This window comes from Choloepus didactylus, chromosome 2, assembly GCF_015220235.1.
Source record: "Choloepus didactylus isolate mChoDid1 chromosome 2, mChoDid1.pri, whole genome shotgun sequence".
NCBI classification, from domain to species: Eukaryota; Metazoa; Chordata; class Mammalia; order Pilosa; family Megalonychidae; genus Choloepus; species Choloepus didactylus.
In genome coordinates this window covers 193,017,312-193,032,479 of record NC_051308.1, presented here as the reverse complement: position 1 = coordinate 193,032,479, position 15,168 = coordinate 193,017,312, and the positions used below count along the sequence as shown (strand labels likewise).

General features: G+C 39.8%; 1 protein-coding gene across 1 annotated transcript in view; it reads right to left on the bottom strand.

Annotated features, from left to right (window-relative positions):
* Positions 1 to 15,168, bottom strand: part of HSPB11 (heat shock protein family B (small) member 11) — a 93,519-nt gene extending 78,351 nt beyond the window's left edge. The window contains exon 1 of the mRNA XM_037827165.1: positions 15,033 to 15,168. The gene's annotated coding sequence lies outside the window, so the exon portion shown is untranslated. The remainder of the gene's footprint in view (positions 1 to 15,032) is intronic.

Genomic DNA, 15,168 nt, shown 5'->3' with positions numbered 1-15,168 from the left:
GAGTTAATGTCACCCAAGGACTTGCACCCTATTCTGGAGCGATTTAGTGCATTTCCAGTTGTACACAGTGCAGCAGAGCATTGTTGGGTGAAACATATGTCTGTTATTGTTCTCTACTTAGAGATAAAGTATGGTTTAAGGTGATGTGTATAACTGCCAAGTTGACAAGGGGTGGACTGTGATGGTTAGGTTCATGTGTCAACTTGGCCAGGTGATTGTACCCAGGTGTCTGGTCAAGGAAGCACTGGCCTAACCATTACTGCAAGAACATTTGTGGCTGGTTAGTAGACCAGAAGGCTAGTTTATTAAATCATCAGTCAGTTGGCTGCAGCTGTGACTAATTACGTCAATGAAGGGCATGTCTTCCACAATGAGAGAATTCAATCAGCTGGATTTAATACAATCAGTTGAAGACTTTTAAGAGAGACAGATAGAGGACCTACACTTCTTCAGCTAGCCAGCAAAGCATTTCCTGAGGAGTTCATCAAACACCTTCATCAGAGTTGCCAGTTTGCTGCTGTCCTATGGAATTTGGACTCGTGCATCCTGACAGTTGCGTGAGACACTTTTATAAAATCTTGTATTTACATATATTTTGTTTGATTCTGTTTCTACAGAGAACCCTAACTAATACAGGGAGTGTCCTGTGAGTTTGGAGGAGCCAAAAAGGACCTCCAATCTGAGAGAAAGTAACAAGAAAGACTTTGCAGAAGAGCTTGGATTAGGGTCGGGCCTTGAAAGATAAATAGGATTTGAATTTATGGAGATGTAGGAGGACATTCCAGACAGTGGTAGAATTCTGCCCAAAGATGCAAAGATGGAAAAGCATAGGGAGTGTTAAGGAAAATGCAAGTGATTATGTTTCCCAGTTGCAGAAGTGTCTGGGCATTTGACTTCTTGACACATCTTGCAGAATTAGCTTTCACATTTTTTTTCTGGCCTTGAGATTCTCCCCATTGCCCTTTTAATGTTAAACTTAGCTTCGATCTTCTGGGCCCCGTAAGTAAACAGAGGTGATATCAGGAGAAGTAGTGAGATCCCTGTGTTAAGAAGGGTGCAGAGAGTAACAGCAGTGAAATGGCGGAGTAAACTCCTCCAAGAATCCATTTCTCAACAGAAACACCAAAAAACAAGCAGACACTAGTGGAAGCTATCTTGTCAGAACTCTGGACAGTAACGAAAGGTTTATAGTAACCAAGTTAACGCTGAATCAAAAAAAGACAATTTAAATGTTTGCAACACTTTGTGGCATTTTTGCTTGCCCTTCCCCCACTCCCTTCCCAGCTTGGTGGCAATCTTGAAGATGGCAGCCTGCATTCCCAGTGTAGGACTCTGAACCCTGATTCCAGAGGGAGCAGAGCAAACCTCGTTCTCGAAGAATTGTGTTTTTCTGTTGTATCTTGCCTGGGGGCAACTTGAAGGACTGATGCAAGGCACTTATCTTTGTTTCACCTAATGCAGAGCTCACTCAAGGCTGAAAAGCAGCAGGCAGTGCTCAAAAACATTGCAAGGCAAAAGAAAAGCCCACAGATGCCTGGGGCCCAAAATTACAGTTGAGGCATACAACAGACATGCCAAAAGACTTGGAGGAAAAGCTGGGGAATTTCTTTGGGAATTTAAGGGATTCGAAAGTGCCCATATTTAGTGGGAGCTTTAGAAAGCAACACAAGGGCATATACCCCGAAAAGACCTGAGAAGACCCTAAGATTCCACCTCTGGCTGATTTGTAGCCTCAGTGAAAGCAGCAAGTGAAGACCAAGGCAATGTAAATGATCTGGCTAAGCATTAAAGGAGTGTCCCACTGCAGAAGCAGTCTGCAAATATTGGGAGAGATGTGGGGGTGGGGGGTGGGAGGGTTCTTTTTCTTTTTCCTTTCTTTCTTCTCTCTCTCCCTTTCCTTCTCTCTGTCTCTTTTGGCTCCTAGCATTTAAGGAAGACTCTGTCAAACACTAGTTGAACACAAGCTAAATGAACGGACTTCAGTGACCACACATGACAAAGAATAGTCTTTGCAAAAATAGTTTGAAAAAGTCACTAAATGGATGACTGCAGCCCTAAATAATCAACAACAGGAAACCCTGGGGAAGGGGAGGATGCTATATCTAGAGTTACCGCATTATAATACTTGAATGCCCAGTTTTCAACATAAAATTACAAAGCATATAAAGAAACAGGAAAGTATGGACCATTCACAGGATAAATTGATAGAAACCATCCCTGAGGAAACATAGACATTGGATTTACCAGAAAAAGACTTTAAATCAACTGCCTTAAATGTGCTGGATGAGCTAAATGAAACAAGAAAAAAGATGAGTGAAGAAAATGAGAATATGAATACAGAGGTAGAAAATTTTCTTTGTTTTTAAAATTTACTTTATTGATGAATAGTTTATATACAATAAAGTGGCTCTCATTTTAAGTATATATTTTGATGAGTTTTGACAAAAATCAAATTTGTTTATTCATTCACCTATTGATGACTCTTAGGGTTATTTTCAGGTTTTGGCTGAATAAGGCTGTTATGAACATCTCTGCATAAATCTTCATGTGAACATGTGTTTTAATTTTTCTCAGGTAGATTAGGAGTAGAATTCCTGGACAGATGATAAATGTATGTTTAACTATCAGCAATATGTGAGGCTTGCCCAATACTTGGTACTGTCAGTCTTTTTAATTTTACCATTCTATAGAGTATATATAATATTATCTCATTGTGATTTTTATTTGCATTTCCCTGATGAATAATGATGTTGAGCATCATTTCATGTGATTGTTGGCCATTTATATATGTTCTTTTGTAAAGTATTTTTAAATTTTTTGCCTATTTTAGTTATTTTTGCATGTGTATTATCATTGAGTTGTAAATGTTCCTTATATATTCTGGCTAAAAAACTTCAAAAGTTTTTAGTTAGTAGTTATAAAAAGGTATGTGGGAAAAATAGTCACTGTTGACTAATGACTTCCCCAGAACAATCAGAAATCTTGTGGATCAAGCCAAACTGAATCTACTAAATCTATTCATTAGACACTCTTAGCAATGTCTCAGAATGGGAGGGTTAGGGGAAAATATTTGTAGGTTTTTAGGCAAGTATGATCTCTCGGACAGGAAAGAAAGAAGTGTCCAAAAAGGAGACTAAAACAAAATTGATCAAAAGAGTATCACATTGTAATATCTAAAGAAGTAGAGGATTTCAAGAAGAAAGGAAAAGATTCCGCTATTCAGAGAGGCGGGCAAGATGGCGGACTGGTGAGCTGTATGTTTTAGTTACTCCTCCAGGAAAGTAGGTAGAAAGCCAGGAACTGCGTGGACTGGACACCACAGAGCAATCTGACTTTGGGCATACTTCATACAACACTCATGAAAATGTGGAACTGCCGAGATCAGCGAAATCTGTAAGTTTTTGCAGCCAGGGGACCCGTGCCCCTCCCTGCCAGGCTCAGTCCCGTGGGAGGAGGGGCTGTCAGCTCCGGGAAGGAGAAGGGAGAACTGCAGTGGCAACCCTTATCGGAAACTCATTCTACTGATCCAGACTCCAACCATAGATAGACTGAGACCAGACACCAGAGAATCTGAGAGCAGCCAGCCCAGCAGAGAGGAGACAGATGTAGAAAAAAACAGCACGAAAAACTCCAAAATAAAAGCAGAGGATTTTTGGAGTTCTGGTGAACATAGAAAGGGGAAGGGCAGAGCTCAGGCCCTCAGGCTCATATGCAAATCCTGAAGAAAAGCTGATCTCTCTGCCCTGTGGACCTTTCCTTAATGGCCCTAATTGTTTTGTCTCTTAGCATTTCAATAACCCATTAGATCTGTGAGGAGGGCCCTTTTTTTTTTTTTTCTTTTTTTTTTTAATCCCTTTTTCTTTTTCTAAAACAATTACTCTAAGAAGCCCAATACAGAAAGCTTCAAAGACTTGCAATTTGGGCAGGTCAAGACAAGAGCAGAACTAAGAGAGCTCTGAGACAAAAGGCAATAATCCAGTGGCTGAGAAATTTTACTAAACACCACAACTTCCCAAGAAAAGGGAGGTGTCCGCTCACAGCCATCATCCTGGTGGACAGGAAACACTCCTGCCCATCGCCAGCCCCATAGCCCAGAGCTGCCCCAGACAACCCAGTGTGACGGAAGTGCTTCAAATAACAGGCACACTGCACAAAACTGGGCATGGACATTAGCCTTCCCTGCAACCTCAGCTGATTGTCCCAGAGTTGGGAAGGTGGAGCAGTGTGAATTCACAAAGCCCCATTCAGCCATCATTTCAGCAGACTGGGAGCCTCCCTACACAGCCCAGCAGCCCAGAACCACCCTGGGGGGACGGCACTCACCTGTGACATAACACAGTCATCCCTCAACAGAGGACCAGGGGGTGCACGGCCTGGAAGAGGGACCCACTTGCAAGTCTCAGGAGCCATACACCAATACCAAGGACTTGCGGATCAGTGGCAGAGACAAACTGTGGCAGGACTGAACTGAAGGATTAGACTATTGCAGCAGCTTTAAAACTCCAGGATCACCAGGGAGATTTGATTGTTACAGCCACCCCCACTCCCTGACTGCCCAGAAACACGCCCCATATACAGGGCGGGCAACATCAACTACACATGCAAGCTTGGTACACCAATTGGACCCCACAAGACTCACTCCCCCACTCACCACAAAGGCAAAGCAGGGGAGAACTGGCTTGTGGAGAACAGGTGGCTCGTGGACGCCACCTGCTGGTTAGTTAGAGAAAGTGTACTCCACGAAGCTGTACATCTGATAAATTAGAGATAAGGACTTCAATTGGTCTACACATCCTAAAAGAACCCTATCAAGTTCAGCAAATGCCAAGAGGCCAAAAACAACAGAAAATTATAAAGCATATGAAAAAACCAGATGATATGGATAACCCAAGCCCAAGCACCCAAATCAAAAGATCAGAAGAGACACAGCACCTAGAGCAGCTACTCAAAGAACTAAAGATGAACAATGAGACCATAGTACAGAATACAAAGGATATCAAGAAGACCCTAGAAGAGCATAAAGAAGACATTGCAAGACTAAATAAAAAAATAGATGATCTTATGGAAATTAAAGAAACTGTTGACCAAATTAAAAAGATTCTGGACACTCATAGTACAAGACTAGAGGAAGTTGAACAATGAATCACTGACCTGGAAGATGACAGAATGGAAAATGAAAGCATAAAAGAAAAAATGGGGAAAAAAATTGAAAAAATCGAAACGGACCTCAGGGATATGATAGATAATATAAAACGTCCTAATATAAGACTCATTGGTGTTCCAGAAGGGGAAGAAAAGGGTAAAGATCTAGGAAGAGTATTCAAAGAAATTGTTGGGGAAAAATTCCCAAATCTTCTAAACAACATAAATACACAAATCATAAATGCCCAGCGAACTCCAAATAGAATAAATCCAAAAAAACCCACTCCGAGACATATACTGATCACACTGTCAAACATAGAAGAGAAGGAGCAAGTTCTGAAAGCAGCAAGAGAAAAGCAATTCACCACATACAAAGGAAACAGCATAAGACTAAGTAGTGACTACTCAGCAGCCACCATGGAGGCAAGAAGGCAGTGGCACGATATATTTAAAATTCTGAGTGAGAAAAATTTCCAACCAAAAACACTTTATCCAGCAAAGCTCTCCTTCAAATTTGAGGGAGAGCTTAAATTTTTCACAAACAAATGCTGAGAGAATTTGCTAACAAGAGACCTGCCCTACTGGAGATACTAAAGGGAGCCCTACAGACAGAGAAACAAAGAAAGGACAGAGAGACTTGGAGAAAGGTTCAGTACTAAAGAGATTCAGTATGGGTACAATAAAGGATATTAATAGACAGAGGGGAAAAATATATATGACAAACGTAAACCAAAGGATAAGATGGCTGATTCAAGAAATGCCTTCACGGTTATAATGTTGAATGTAAATGGATTAAACTCCCCAATTAAAAGATATAGATTCACAGAATGGATCAAAAAAAATGAACCATCAATATATTGCATACAAGAGACTCATCTTAGACACAGGGACACAAAGAAATTGAAAGTGAAAGGATGGAAAAAAATATTTCATGCAAGCTACAGCCAAAAGAAAGCAGGTGTAGCAATATTAATCTCAGATAAAATAGACTTTAAATGCAGGGATGTTTTGAGAGACAAAGAAGGCCACTACATACTAATAAAAGGGGCAATTCAACAAGAAGAAATAACAATCGTAAATGTCTATGCACCCAATCAAGGTGCCACAAAATACATGAGAGAAACACTGGCAAAACTAAAGGAAGCAATTGATGTTTCCACAATAATTGTGGGAGACTTCAACACATCACTCTCTCCTATCAACCAGACAGAGGACCAATAAGGAAATTGAAAACCTAAACAATCTGATAAATGAATTAGATTTAACAGACATATACGGAGCATATACGGAGCATTACATCCCAAATCACCAGGATACACATACTTTTCTAGTGCTCATGGAACTTTCTCCAGAATAGATCATATGCTGGGACATAAAACAAGCCTCAGTAAATTTAAAAAGATTGAAATTATTCAAAGCACATTCTCTGACCACAATGGAATACAATTAGAAGTCAATAACCATCAGAGACTTAGAAAATTCACAAATACCTGGAGGTTAAACAACACACTCCTAAACAATCAGTGGGTTAAAGAAGAATAGCAAGAGAAATTGCTAAATATATAGAGATGAATGAAAATGAGAACACAACATACCAAAACCTATGGGATGCAGCAAAAGCAGTGCTGAGGGGGAAATTTATAGCACTAAATGCATATATTAAAAGGAAGAAAGAGCCAAAATCAAAGAACTAATGGATCAACTGAAGAAGCTAGAAAATGAACAGCAAACCAATCCTAAACCAAGTACAAGAAAAGAAATAACAAGGATTAAAGCAGAAATAAATGACATAGAGAACAAAAAAAACAATAGAGAGGATAAATATCACCAAAAGTTGGTTCTTTGAGAAGATCAACAAGATTGACAAGCCCCTAGCTAGACTGACAAAATCAAAAAGAGAGAAGACCCATATAAACAAAATGATGAATGAAAAAGGTGACATAACTGCAGATCCTGAAGAAATTAAAAAAAATTATAAGAGGATACTATGAACAACTGTATGGCAACAAACTGGATAATGTAGAGGAAATGGACAATTTCCTGGAAACATATGAACAACCTAGACTGACCAGAGAAGAAATAGAAGACCTCAACCAACCCATCACAAGCAAAGAGATCCAATCAGTCATCAAAAATCTTCCCACAAATAAATGCCCAGGGCCAGATGGCTTCACAGGGGAATTCTACCAAACTTTCCAGAAAGAACTGACACCAATCTTACTCAAACTCTTTCAAAACATTGAAGAAAATGGAACACTACCTAACTCATTTTATGAAGCTAACATCAATCTAATACCAAAACCAGGCAAAGATGCTACAAAAAAGGAAAACTACCGGCCAATCTCCCTAATGAATATAGATGCAAAAATCCTCAACAAAATACTTGCAAATCGAATCCAAAGACACATTAAAAAAATCATACACCATGACCAAGTGGGGTTCATTCCAGGCATGCAAGGATGGTTCAACATAAGAAAATCGATCAATGCATTACAACACATTAAAAATTCGAAAGGGAAAAATCAAATGATCATCTCAATAGATGCTGAAAAAGCATTTGACAAAATCCAACATCCCTTTTTGATAAAAACACTTCAAAAGGTAGGAATTGAAGGAAACTTCCTCAATATGATAAAGAGCATATATGAAAAACCCACAGCCAGCATAGTACTCAATGGTGAGAGACTGAAAAGATTCCAGTGCACAATAAAGCAGAGAGGTTCATTAAAATAAGAACTGGCAAGAATCCATTGAATTTAGCAGTATGTCGGTGATTTTATTATAAATGCCTAATCAATAAGTATTAATATTAAGTTGAAATTATAAAGAAAAATACACAACCTGTGATTAATGAATAGATGGGTTTTTAAAAAATTATTTTACAGGTTAATAAGTTCTCATAGCAAAACACTGCAAACCTAGAATCAATAACAGACGTGTGGGTAGGGAAGGTCGGATAACAAAAAATTGAAAACTTCTAACTTTGCCAAGTAATGACATCAAAACAAAGTCAACCTCTGACTATTCCCAGTACTAGTTTACAAAAAGACATTTTTCCACAAAAAGTAACATCTTATAGTAAAGTCTTTTCACTGGTGACTGACAGTTTTTTGAGTAGCATGAATTAAAAATATGAAAGCAGCAGTAGCTCCAACTAGACATCCCAAATGGCCACAGCATGCCAAGCTCTAAGCAACAGTAGTCCCGACATACCTAGGTCCCTACATGAGATTCTAAAAGTTTCACTGACTAAGTTTACCTTTCAGAAACATAAATCCTCCAGAGTTTTCCTATGCCAGATATGTCCCAAAACCCAGACACAACAGCCTCTTCAAGAACATCAACTAGATGTAGCCCCCTTCCCCATAATGTCGAGACCCCTTTCCAATGTGAACATGTTGGGGTGGTCACTGCCTAGACATCCCTGAAGACTGAGAAAATGACCAAATGAGAGGAAGCGGTAGCAACAGGCAAGATAGGAAGCTTTGAACAAAGGATTACAAATACTGAATCTTTATATTAATACTTTTTTTTAGATGCTAGGGTATTGGAATAGCCAGAAGGAAGTAACAGAAAAGATGGACCTGTAACTCACAACGTTCTTTGAAATCTGCTCTATAGCAACTCATTCAATTATACTCTGAAGGTTATCACCATTCTGTATACGTTATAGTTTACAATAAGAAAATAACTGAACTGCGGAACTGTAATGCATAACATCCCTTGAAATTACCTATATAATTACTTGTCAAATCAAACTTTGAAAGTTATCACCCCTCTTTATATACGATATATTTCAAAACAGGACATAACTGGAATTGTGGAACTGTAACCCACAACATTTTTTGAAATGTGCTCTCCAACTACTTTCAAATCATACTTTGAAAGTTGTCACTGTATACTGTATATATATTATATTATACATACATTATATGTATAATATATACATTATACACTGTATAATGTATATATAATATATACATTATATTTCACAGTGGAAAATGTAAAAATAAAATAAAATAAATAGGTTTTAAAAAAGAAAAAGTAGTTGTGGGGAATGGAGATTACTGTTTCAAGAAATTTGACTTTGAAGAGGATGGTGAATAATTGGGAGATGGGAATTCAAAGGGGGAAATTTTTGTTTGTTTTTGTTTTTAGGTGAGCTGATAAATACATAAAATTAGAACTGATGTAAGAAAAAATAGAGTTGATGACTGAAGACACCGGAGCAAGTTCTAATGACGTGTACCTGGAGAAGTTAATTAGAAAGTCTTTTATGCAGAGAAGGATATTGTACTGATTTGTATACACTATGTCCCCCAGAAAAAGCCATGTTCTTTGATGCAATCTTGTGGGGGCAGACATAGACATATTAGTGAGGATTAAGTTGGAACATTTGGATTAGGTTGTTTCCATGGAAATGTGCCCCACTCTACTATGGGTGATAACTCTGACTGGATAATTTCCATGGAGGTGTGGCCCCATCCATTCATCATGGGCCTTGATTAGTTCACTGGAGCACTATATAAGCTCAGACAGAAGGAGCGAGCTTGCTACATCCAAGAGGGACACTTTGAAGAATGCACAGGAGCTGAGAGAGGAGCTGCAGGTGAGAGACAGTTTGAAGACAGCCATTAAAGGCAGACTCTTGCTCCGGAGAAGCTAAGAGAGGAAAAACGCACCAAGAGAAACTAAGAGTGACATTTTTTGTGGAACTGCAGCCTAGAGAGGAACGTCCTGGGAGAAAGCCATTTTGAAACCAGAACTCTGGAGCAGACGCCAGCCACGTGCCTTCCCAGCTAACAAAGGTTTTCCGGACACCATTGACCATCCTCCAGTGAAGGTACCCGATTGTTGATGCATTACCTTGGACACTTTATGGCCTTAACACTGTAACTTTGTAACCAAATAAACCCCCTTATAAAAGCCGATCCATTTCTGGTGTTTTGCATTCTGGCAGCATTACCAAACTAGAACAGATATTAGTGTCAGCATTCCACAGACATTGTTTCTGATATGTCTCATGGAATGTGAAACTCTGGGCTTTGGTTCCAGGCAGGAACTTTAGCTGGTCTTGCTGCTGCTGTGGTTGTAGGTCCAATACCTATCCAGCTGATCTCTGCTGTCTCTGGAAACATTTTTTATACAGGAAACTCTTCCTTTGGAACCAGCTTCTGACTTGATTGGGTGACAGGTCCAGGCACTGTGCCAGCATTTGTAGCTGCCAGTTATCAACATTTGTGGTGTGTCTAAAAGGATCCACAGTGTCTCTAGAAGGGGCTTGCTGACTCACCCTCTGTGCTAGCTTGAATATATTATATCCACCAGAAAAAGCCATATTCTTTAATGCAACCTGGTGGGGGCAGATGTATTAGTGTTGATTAGGTTGGAATCTTTGATTGAGTGTTTCCATGGAAATGTGATTCAATCAACTGGGCCAGACCTTTGATTGGAAAATTTCCATGGAGGTGTTGCCCCACCCATTCAGGGTGTGTCTTTATTAAATCACTGGAGTCGTATAAAAAGAGTTCACAGACAGAAGGAGCTCAGAGCAACCAAAAGTGACATTTTGGAGAGGAGCTGCAGCAACTTACAGAGACATTTTGAAGACGGCCTCTGGAAGCTGACACTGACATTTTGGAGACAGCCATTTTGAAACCAGAACTCCGGAGCAGATGCCAGTCATGTGCCTTCCCAGCTAACAGAGGTTTTCCAGACGCCATTGGCCATCCTTCAGTGAAGGTATCTGATTGTCGATGCCTTAATGGCCTAAAGACTGTAACTGTGTAACCAAATATACCCCCTTTATAAAAGCCGATTCATTTCTGGTATTTGCTTAACGGCAGCATTAGCAAACCACAACACCCTCCTAGGATGCTTTGCTCTCTTGGTCTTTCTCCAGGTCTTTTCCATTTTAGGCATCAAGCTCTGCTTCTCAGGATTGTAATCACCTACTGCTGCTTTGTGGAGATCCTCTTTCTCTTAGAAGTATTAGGAGTATAGTGCCCAGTCTGGGACTTCCTGATCCTCCCAACACAAGTCTTTGGGTGAGCAGAAATATTTCTTAGAAATTCCTACTGCTACAGCCCAACTGGACAAGGAGAAAGTTTCCAGAGGGGGAAAGAAGATCATATGATGATTCTCTAAAACATCTCTAAGAGGTAGAAATTATAAAAAGGAACCAAATAGAAATTCTGGAGCTGAAAACTATGGTAGCTGAAATGAAAATTTCATGAAAGGGATTCAACAGCAGATTTGAGCAAGCAGAGAAGAATCCAATATGGAATTGAAAGTATCCAGTCTGAGGAGCAGAAAGAAAAAAAGAATGAAGAAAAGTGCACAGAGCCTAGGGGACCTGTGGGATAACATAGATTAGAACAACATAGTAATTATGGGAGTTTCAGAAGAAGAGAGAGCGAGGAAGGAACAGAAAGAATAACTGAAGAAATAATGGCTGATAACTTCCCAAATTTGAAGAAAGATGTGAATCTACTCATTTAAGATGCTCAATGAGCTCCAAGGCACATTATAATTAAACAGTTGAAAGCCAAAAATAAAAAATTTTTGAAAGCAGCAAGAGAAAGGCAACTCATCATGTAAAAGGGATCCTCAATAAGATTAAAAACCAATTTCTTATCAGATGCCATGGAGGCCAAAAAAGCAGTATAATGATGTATTTTAAAAGTGCTGAAAGAAAAAACCTATCAATCAAGAATTCTATACATGAAAAAACTCTTTCAAGAATGAAGGAAAAATTAAGACATTCCTGGATAAACAAAAGCTGAAGGGGTTCATTGACAGTACATCTGCCCTACAAGAAATTCTAAAGAGAGTACTTCAGGCTGAAATAAAAGGATGCTAGACAGTAACTTGACGCCATACAAAGAAACAAATATCTCTGGTAAAGTATCTACATAGGTAAATATAAAAGCCAGTATTTTATTTTTGGTTTGTAACTCTTCTTTTTTCCTGTATGATTTAAAAGAAAATGCATTAAAAGTAATCATAAATCTATGTTAATGGGCACATAATGTATAAAGATTTAATTTGTGTAACAACATAAGGTGGAGGAATGGATCTGTATAGGATCAGAGTTTTTGGATGCTATTATAGCTAAGTTGATATTTATTCAAACTATACTGTTACAAATTTAGGATATTAATTAGAATCCTGATGTTAACACTAAACTTCCAGGCTGCTATGACAAACAGGAATTTATTGACTCAGCTTCAGAGGCTAGAATGTTTACTTATTCCCAGGGTTGGTAGCACCCTTGTTGGCCCGTAATTCTTCCTTAGCTCTCCTATCACATGGGAATATCCTTTCCTTTCCCTTGTTGGTTCCTGCTGACTTCTAGTTTTCTCCCTGGGCCTTCTGTATTTCTGAATTTCTAATACTTATAAAGGATTCCAGTATCTGGATTAAAGCCCACCCTCATTCAGTTGGACCACACCTTAACTAAAATAACCTCTTCAAGAGATCCTATTTACAATGAGTTCACACCCATAGGAATGCAGATCAAGCCCCAAGAACATGTCTAAATTGGGGTACCTAATTCAACCCACCTGTTTCGGTTTGCTAAAGCTGCCAGAATGCAAAATACCAAAAATGGATTGGATTTAATAAAGGGGATTTATTAGGTTACAAATATACAGTTCTAAGGTCATAAAAGTGTCCAAACTAAGGCATCAACAACAGGATACCTTCACTGAAGAAAGGCCGATGGCGTCCAGAACAGCTCTGTCAGCTGGGAAGGCACATGGCTGGAGTCTTCTGGTCCTTTGCTCCCAGGTTGTGTTGCTTTCAGCTTCTGATTTCAGTGGCTTTCTCTTTAAGCATCAGCTGTGGGTTCCCATAGTTTCTCTGGGACAAACTCGGCTTCATTCATCTCTTAGCTTAGCATCTTCAAACGTCTTTCTGTCTGCATCTCCAAGTGTCTGGGCCTGTTTTGGCTCTGAGCTCTCTCTCTCTCTCCCTGAGTTCTAAGGATTTCAGTAAACTAATTAAAACCCAACTTGAATGGATAGGGTTACATCTCCATGGAAACAACCTAATCAAAAGATCCCACACACAATAAGTCTGTACCCACAAGATTGGATTAAAAATGTTTTTCTGGGGTACATAACAGTTTCAAACTGGCACACCACCACAATCAGCCCTCTGGACTATAAAAAGACATGTTACTCTACATGCAAAATACATTCGTTCCATAACAAAGTCTTCAAAGCCTTATTTCGGTAACAATGCTAAGTACAAAGTCTCATCAAAATCAGTTGTGGGTGTGGTCTTTTCTACTGTCTGATGGACCCATGAAACCCAGAAAATGAGTTACCTGCTTCCAAAATACAATGAAGGGACCAGCACAGGATATACATTTCGATGCCAGAAGAAAGAAATTGGAAGGAAAACAGAAGTCATGGGTCCCAAACAAGTCTGAAACCTAATAGAGGAAGTGTCATTAGATTTCCAGGTGAACTTGCCCAGTGGGCCATGCTCTCCCTGAATGCTGGGGCCTTTGCCCCAGCTTTCTGAGCACTGGATTGGCAGTCTTGCTCTGTCTGAAAACTGAGGTATAAGCCCCACCATCTCCAAGCAATGGTGTGGTGGCTGAACGCTCCCCAAACACCTGGGCATAGACCCCACTCCCACCAAGCTTTGGGGTGGCAGCCAAACTCCCCACACATCAGGTGCCCTCCAAGCACCTGGGAGATGGCCTGCCCTCTCCAACTGCTGGGGCACACCCACCCTTTCCACAAACGTGGGTATGCCTTCTCTCTTGGCCCTACAAGATCTCTTCAGTACAGGCCTCTGCTTCCATAGTCCTTCCCTTGAAGTTATTCTTCCTTCAATTCATCCATCCTCTGTCCCTTTCAGCCCCAGATGGCAGTGCTCTGTTCATACAAAATTTTGCATAACCCTTGTGAGCTTTGTGTGCAATTCGAAAGGGTCCAAACCATCAGACAAAAGGATCTGCCCCAGAGCCTTCCTGAATAAATGCATTTCCAGTCCTGACATCCTCTGGGATGTCTGACTGAACCCACACCCTTCTTTACCAAAGGGTGGTTTAGGAAAATCCTCACATGGATCCCTGTCTCTTGGGGACTCAGTTCCTAGAAGCCCAGGAAGGACCCTGGTCAAGCCGCTTCTGGCCCTAGTCTCAGTGCACGTTATCTGGATAGGCTGAGGATTTCCAAATCATCAATTGCTATTTTATTTGTGCAAAAGAGTTTAATTCTCAGTTTATCACTTTCCTCTCACATTTACTATAAGCTGCAAGGAGTAACCAGGTTGCACCTTCCTAAACTTAGTTTGGAATCTCTTCAGATGAATATTCAAGTTCGTTGCTTACCAGTTCTACTTTCAATCCAGCATTAGGACATAATCAAGCCAAGTTCACTATATAACAAGAATCACCTTTCCTCCAGTTTCCAAAGGCATATTTCTCATTTCCTTCCAAGGCCTCATCTGAAGTACCTTTACTGTCCATATTTCTACCAACAATCTCTTCAATGCAATCTAGACTTTTTCTATCAAGCACTTCACAGTTCTTCCAGTTTCTACCCATTACCCAATTCCAAAGTCATTACTACATTTTTAGGTATTTGTAATCTATAGTGACAGAAAATAAATCAGTGATTGCCTGAGGATGGGATGTGTAGGAAGAGTTAAGGAAAGGGGTGGGGGAGGGATTACAAAGAGGTATGAGGAAACTTTTGGAGGTGGTGGATATGTTCATTACTTAATTGTAGTGAGGGTTTCTTGGAGATATATATATATTTCAGAACGTATCAAATTGTACACTTTAAATATGTACAGCTTATTGTATGTCAATTATAACTCAATAAATTTACCAAAAAGAAAAAAATAAGACTGAGAGAAATTCCTTCTACCTTTACATGGAGTTGCTCAGTTGGCCCCAGGAATCTCAGAATCCCAGGGATGACCCTCTGGGCAGTGTGTCTTTGAGCTGGTCTCTTCCTTCTCTGGGAAGCAGTGTCCTTCTCTGTCAAAAGCCCGGCCGGCCAC